Below are 7,572 nucleotides of genomic sequence, written 5' to 3'. Positions count from 1 at the left end.
AAGTAGTTTGAGTATTTATTTTTCAGTTTCTTAATTTTAACTCTAAATAATCCGTGACCGTGCTGCCGTCAGCTGTCTGTGTCTATCAGACTGGGCCAAACCAAGGCTGCGTCCGAAAAGTCTTTTTTGCTTAAGGCAAGGGTGTCGGCATCTGTGACTTATGTAAAAATCAATTAATGAAATTGCTGAAGCCTGGAAATACATTATGTGAACCTACACGCTGCAACATTACCCTGACTTTGATCACGTTACAAGACTATAAACACAGCTCGCATGGGTCTCAGTTATTGTTGACAGTTCAAGACATAGCCTATGCATACAGGGAGTTATGGCTTAAGAGAGAAAAGGCTTAATAGCCAATGGTAACTTACATGCTGTTCAACATCCTTTATCCATCATGGTCAGTGATTTTTTTTTATCATTGTAGAAAACATTTTAAAGCATATTTCAACAATCCGAAACATAAAATAGTGTTGAAACAGTAGCCTATCAGATTACAGCAAAGCCAAAAGAAAACAAACCAAAAGAAAGAAGGAAATTGTGAGTCTTATTCAGGTATCATAATGTGCGTCTGTGTTGCAAGGATTTTGCTAAATGTGGTCAATGGATTTTATCTTTTGAGTTTGAGAACGTGCATTGCTTTAAATGTTGCCGCTGCAAGGAATTGTGCGACGCCATTCTTTCCTTTCGTAAAGGATGGTCCGGTGTACCCTATGCTAAAGGAGATATGAAAGGAAGCATTGAGGCTCCTTTCCTTAGCTTTTAGAGAATTCGACCAGCTCTTATCATGGCTGCCACTGAAATACTTCAGGGTCACTTCACTCAGGTAGGAACCTTAACCTGTTGAAAACAGATGCCCAACCGTGCTCTGGGCAAAATTACTGAATTTTTTTTTCCTCGCCGTTTTAACTCAAACCCACCGATGTTGCTCCGAGTCTAAGCGGGCACCATCTTGATTATTGCGCAATACCTGCAATCTGCCTGCCTGCTCTCGACATTTCTGCAGAGAACACACGGTGTTTTTCGCCATTTTGTGGCTGATCCGTTGGAGAGACAGACATGCAGGGTGCCAAATGAAAGGTCTGCTCAAGCCGCTGTGGGATGTTCCGTTCTCAGTTTACAGGCTTGAAAAGCATGGGAGTGCTTTTGGTGACAGGAATGTTGATGAATACTCCTGTTTTTAATCAATATTTCATTGTTTTGTCATTTGAAACTTGGTTGTATGGACAGAAAGTGTTTTAAAGATATCTACCAATAAAAGACAACATTTTAACAGTAAATTTGCCAAAATATGGACATTCGCCTGGTATATTTAAAAATGTTGTATGATAACTGTTGTATTTTAGTTTCAGATTTACAGTTACAATTGCATTCTAGGTGTATTAGAAGGTATTCAGTTGCATTAAAAGCTTCCTTATGATTTATTGCATTAAAATATAGCTTTTTTTTTTTTACCAGGCGAGGATGAAAATATCAGATTCTCTTTATTGCATCTCCATGTAGTCTGTAATAGTAAAATAAATATTAAATATACAATGGATTTATATTCCTTAGCTTCTGACTTTTCAAAGGAGACCAGAATTATGCATCTAGGCCAAATGGTTGGAGTTATTCCTGATTCAGTTTGGGTATGTTATTTTAGACGTTTTTTCTGGAAAAAGGTGCCTGTTTAAGGCCATGATCAAGCTGGATGACGTCTACAGTAAATGTAATGTATTATTTCAGTGTTTCCCACACACTGATTTGGCCTGACACATTATCAACGCTGACCGCGTTTTCTTACTATCTAATATGGGCAGCGCATATATTTGCTCAGCACCTGCTCTCGCTTGGTTGCTTCCCCCCACTCTCTCTCCACAGTTACACTGTCATTTTGTGGGAAATGTGTTTACAAACAATAATTGGGATTCATGTTGATAAATAAGGGTGGGGCAGGAGGGTGAGTGTGAGCAAGCATTCTCAATGTTACAACCCTTTCCATTATTCGGGACTGGCAGGCTACCCTGCAGGCCTTTTTACTATCTTGATTATGAAGTAGGCCTACTAATATATTCTACCATGTTGTCCACCTTTAGATGGCCTGCATTAAAAACAACAGGGGGCGCAGTGTCAGAGATGCGCTTTTTGTAGTACATCTTCGGGACATTGTAGTTTTTTCACGGCAGGCCATGTCAGAAACATGTGCCGTCGCATTATTACGTCGTCTAGAAAAGAGCAGTCGGATTCTTTTCCTAAGTCCTTATGAATTCTCCTTTACAGCTTTCCTTGACTTCATGACATTTTTCATTGAGGTCAAGGAAAGGTGGTTTGGAAAGGAGATTGTTTTGACTTTTCGGACGCAGCCCAATACTTTCAATATTGGGTGGGGATACGAGCGGCCCCTCCCAACTTAGACCGATCCTCGTTTTTGCTGAAATCTGATTGGCTCAACAGCCCCGATAAACTCAGCCCAGGGTTGTGTGACAAGCACAACAGAGCAGGTAAATATATGGAAAAGAAAGAAAGGGGGAAAACAAATGTGTGGTGCCCAAAAGAGGACTGGCTATGCAATTACCCATAGATAGAATTAGAGAATGGATTATTGTTAGTTATATTTATTACTGATGTTCTTCTCATGTAGCTCACTTCAAGCAGAGTTAAGGTCCAGCATAGGGGAAGCTAAGCCAGGGATAGGCCTACTCAGTGCTGAAGATGAGGGATTTTATTTTTATGCATGCACATATACACTGCTCTGTTTTATGGGACTGCATTGTAGTTTGATTATATTTATCTATTTTATTGCTCTGACTGACTCCGACTTACCTGGCCCGATCTTGTTCAGTGGTTCCTTGATTAAACAAACTTTAGAGGCAGGTGTCAAAATGTTTCTTGAAGGTCTTCATCATAATGCAATTGACTGTATACAAATACAACACTATATGTTGAGGTAACTACAAAAATCTTTCTCTGCGCCCCCACAGGGTGCTCGTATAAAAGTCCTCTCTGTCTCCAAGTCCCGGGCTGGATTTCAGTCCCAGTACATCATCACAGGATTCACCTGGGTGACAGAAATCTGATGTTTAAGAGTCCACATTTAATTCTTCTATTTTTATTAGGTTTTTATGCACAGCTCCTCTTCTATTTACTTTTGATGTAATTAATTTAAGTGGTTGGGGGGCAGACACCGTCACTGTGGTTTTGAGTTGGTAACTGCTGTAACGGAAGCACAGAGAAGCATGTAGCACTGCAACTCTGTCTACAGGTCTCAACTCTGGGTTGTCATGGATTTGGTCCACTACTCAACTTCACCAGATTTCTAGATATGAGAGCTGCTTCATCCAAAGTGAGATGAATGCCATCTCTCCTAATCAGACCAGGTCTGCCCCAGAAAGTCCGCCAATTATTTACAAAGCCCACATCCTATGCTGGACACCACCATCAGCGGTGGAATGATGACATGTCACATGTCATGTTAAACATGTCATCACTGGTCAGATTTGGCAGGGGCCCAAAGACAACTACAGAGTCTGACAATGTCTTTGTACATGTACACATTGACTCAGCATTCATTTTAGTAACCTCCTATTGGCGTAATCAAGTGTCATTTTTGCCAAAGTAAATAACAATCTTACTGTATTTGTGCTTATCCTTAGCCAGCAGTTTTAATGCTATGGCCTGAGGAAAACATTTAACTATGGTTGCTGGTGTTGCTAACTTCAGGGAGCTTAGCAATTTATAGATATAAAGGATTAGCATGGTATCTAGGAGACAGCTGGCAGTCAGGCAGGTTAGCAACCTTTAGTGTGCTGGCACACAAGAAAACACAGGTTAGAGCACAAAACACAAAGAAACTGAATCTCTACGGGCATGAAATAAGTTGGCCATGAAAGTAGCCCCCACTGAGGTGAATCCACAATCTGATTGGAGAGCAGGGGTGATATAATGAGCTGATGAGTGGCAGGTGAGCAGACTGGGAGAGGGGATGAGCTGATTGCAGACAGGTGAGCAGGATGAGCCTCACCGGGAGCCAGGAGAGCGAGGAAGGGAGACCGTGCACACGCTAATACACACACAGACACTCACAAACAAAACATAGAGAGTGAAAGAGAGAGAGACACACAAAGGGGAACACTGGGAAAAGAGGCAAAGGGAAACACAAGTAAACACTAGGGCCGTAAAAGATATTGATGAACTGCTAGTCAGGTTTGTCAAGTCTTACATCACTTCTGAATCATGGATCTAAAGATACAGAATGTCAAATTTGAGAGACAAATTTGTGATTATAAACTGTATAAATTAACTTAACTTGTCAGACATCACCTAAACAAGACTAAGAGTAGTCCTACAGACATATTTTGGCTGCACAGCAGTGCTTTGAACTAATTTCATCCGTCTTAATTTAGAATGTTCTGTCTTACACAGGCTCTGCCCTCTACTGGACTCTATAGGTAATAGCTTTCTCCAACCACAAGCACGTATTCACCCAATTAATTTTGCATGTGCATAGCTGCCCAATGAGGAAGTCGCTACCGACACAGTTTAAATAGCAGTGTCCCTGCTGTTATTGCAATTCATTTGGAAGAAGACAGGAATGTCTTTACTAAATTCCATGGCAATCCATCCACTAGTTGTTGAGATATTTGATTCAAAGCCACAAGCATGCACCTCATGGTGGCTCTAGTGGAAACATCAGGGGATCGCGAAAATCATTAGGATTCATCGTCAGGTAACACAAAAGTGTGTCCAAAATTTAGTACCAATCTACTGAGTAGATGTTGAGATATTTCACAGGATAATTGAAAACATTTGAGCTGTTGGTACACTAGAGGGAAACTCAATGTCATTAGTAATCATCTTCTGGACACTATGGATATCTGTATCTGTGTGGCAATCCATCTCATAGTTGTCGAGATAGTTTAGTCTGGAACAATGTGGTGTATTGTCCATGTATCATCTACAAATCTTATAAATGTGGCACTAAATGGTATGTAATTTCAGAAACTGAGCATTTTCTAAACACATGCAGAGAAGAGTGTTTTCCCAAAGCATGCTGGGTTAGGCCCTAGGCGCCGAATGATCCTGAATGGATGGATGAATGACGAAAGGATGAGTGAAATTCAATCTAATAATAATTCAGGCCAATATGTATTGTAACGCTGATCGTTTTTTTCTCCATAGAGCAAAAACCAGTAGGCAGCATTTAAAAAGCAGGAATTCAACAACCAGGGCTTTAAGAGAGTTTGGTGTTCCTAGTTTACCAGACTTGCTGCAGCATCTGATCCATCACTAAGGCACTACTATCACTCTTGATGTACATCACCACATCACTCCAGTAAGCAAAATCCCCTGAGACGGGTCTTTTTTCAGAGCTAACATGTGAAATATTGCTTTGCTGGGTGTTCATTCAGGCGAGCAAAAATCATTGCCTCTCTCTAGGTAAGGTTGACAGATGGCCATCCACACTGTGAGAAAAACAAAGGCTTGGATGGCAGAGTGAACAACCAGGTCGGCCCATGTTTTATCTCCCTTCACTTTGTAAAACGGCCTCCAAGGTTAACCCCGGCGGGCTTTCTTTAGTTTTATTTAAGAGGAAAATTGTGCACACATGCCTTGATTGTTTTTCTTTCTTTCCTGTTGATAAAAAATGATTTTGAAGTTTTCTTCCATGTTTTCAATTTGAAATCCACATCAATACCTGGCAAGATATCTCTGACATATTCTTACACTTAATCAACACGCTTAGAAATTAACAACTTCAAACTGATATGCAATTTGCATGTGTTTGCTTGTGCAGAATAATCAAATCATGTGGTATTAGGCCACGCATCAAGCACTGGAGACAGTGGTTTTGTTCAGCCAGAGGTAATTGAACCCTTCTGCCATCTTTTTTAGAACAGTGCCTGACATAACCACTGGTTGTCGGCAATCTGACGAGTATCAGATGAATAATTTTAATGTTAATTACATAGTAGCAGAAATACATTAGAAAATCCTTTCATGATGGGCAATGAAGGAAGTTAAAGATGTCGTTAAATGCAGTACCCTGGGATATTTTAAAAAAAGAGGACATGGGAGAGCAAGTGGCTGTGTTATATTTATTTTAAGTGTTGCAGGTCGGGGTCTCACTTAACTTTCTTTTCAACTAGTTAAGTTTGAAGTCTGGTTAGTTTCCAACTTAACCTTGAATGCCTCGAGGTCTGTAACTGTAGTAAAAATGTTAAGACATTGCTGGTAGAAGATAGGTCAAATTAGAAGGAGAAAAAGCTTTTTAAAGGCCATATATACACTCACCTAAAGGATTATTAGGAACACCTGTTCAATTTCTCATTAATGCAATTATCTAATCAACCAATCACATGGCAGTTGCTTCAATGCATTTAGGGGTGTGGTCCTGGTCATGACAATCTCCTGAACTCCAAACTGAATGTCAGAATGGGAAAGAAAGGTGATTTAAGCAATTTTGAGCGTGGCATGGTTGTTGGTGCCAGACGGGCCGGTCTGAGTATTTCACAATCTGCTCAGTTACTGGGATTTTCACGCACAACCATTTCTAGGGTTTACAAAGAATGGTGTGAAAAGGGAAAAACATCCAGTATGCGGCAGTCCTGTGGGCAAAAATGCCTTGTTGATGCTAGAGGTCAGAGGAGAATGGGCCGACTGATTCAAGCTGATAGAAGAGCAACTTTGACTGAAATAACCACTCGTTACAACCGAGGTATGCAGCAAAGCATTTGTGAAGCCACAACACGCACAACCTTGAGGCGGACGGGCTACAACAGCAGAAGACCCCACCGGGTACCACTCATCTCCACTACAAATAGGAAAAAGAGGCTACAATTTGCAAGAGCTCACCAAAATTGGACAGTTGAAGACTGGAAAAATGTTGCCTGGTCTGATGAGTCTCGATTTCTGTTGAGACATTCAGATGGTAGAGTCAGAATTTGGTGTAAACAGAATGAGAACATGGATCCATCATGGTGGTGGTGGTGTAATGGTGTGGGGGATGTTTTCTTGGCACACTTTAGGCCCTTTAGTGCCAATTGGGCATCGTTTAAATGCCACGGCCTACCTGAGTATTGTTTCTGACCATGTCCATCCCTTTATGGCCACCATGTACCCATCCTCTGATGGCTACTTCCAGCAGGATAATGCACCATGTCACAAAGCTCCAATCATTTCAAATTGGTTTCTTGAACATGACAATGAGTTCACTGTACTAAAATGGCCCCCACAGTCACCAGATCTCAACCCAATAGAGCATCTTTGGGATGTGGTGGAAGGGGACCTTCGTGCCCTGGATGTGCATCCCACAAATCTCCATCAACTGCAAGATGCTATCCTATCAATATGGGCCAACCTTTCTAAAGAATGCTTTCAGCACCTTGTTGAATCAATGCCACGTAGAATTAAGGCAGTTCTGAAGGCGAAAGGGGGTCAAACACAGTATTAGTATGGTGTTCCTAATAATCCTTTAGGTGAGTGTATAGATGAGATGTCCGTTATTTTTGCATTGTTTCCTGAAGTGCAATAATTACATGTCTTCTAATGGCAGCAATGACGCTGACACTCTGTTATTGTTTTTCACGGATATGA

General features: G+C 41.0%; 1 long non-coding RNA gene across 1 annotated transcript; it reads left to right on the top strand.

Annotated features, from left to right (window-relative positions):
- Positions 1 to 4,580: 4,580 nt before the first annotated feature.
- LOC119899741 lies at positions 4,581 to 5,629 on the top strand. Its single transcript, XR_005443905.1, has 2 exons — positions 4,581 to 5,311; positions 5,416 to 5,629. It is a non-coding gene; the product is annotated as an uncharacterized LOC119899741 (long non-coding RNA).
- Positions 5,630 to 7,572: the final 1,943 nt, after the last annotated feature.

Source organism: Micropterus salmoides, unplaced genomic scaffold, assembly GCF_014851395.1.
Source record: "Micropterus salmoides isolate LMB-PRFRI ecotype aquatic unplaced genomic scaffold, ASM1485139v1 Ms_hic_scaffold_1, whole genome shotgun sequence".
NCBI classification, from domain to species: Eukaryota; Metazoa; Chordata; class Actinopteri; order Centrarchiformes; family Centrarchidae; genus Micropterus; species Micropterus salmoides.
Note: the sequence above shows the minus strand (reverse complement) of the source record. Positions and strands in the feature narration are given on the sequence as shown.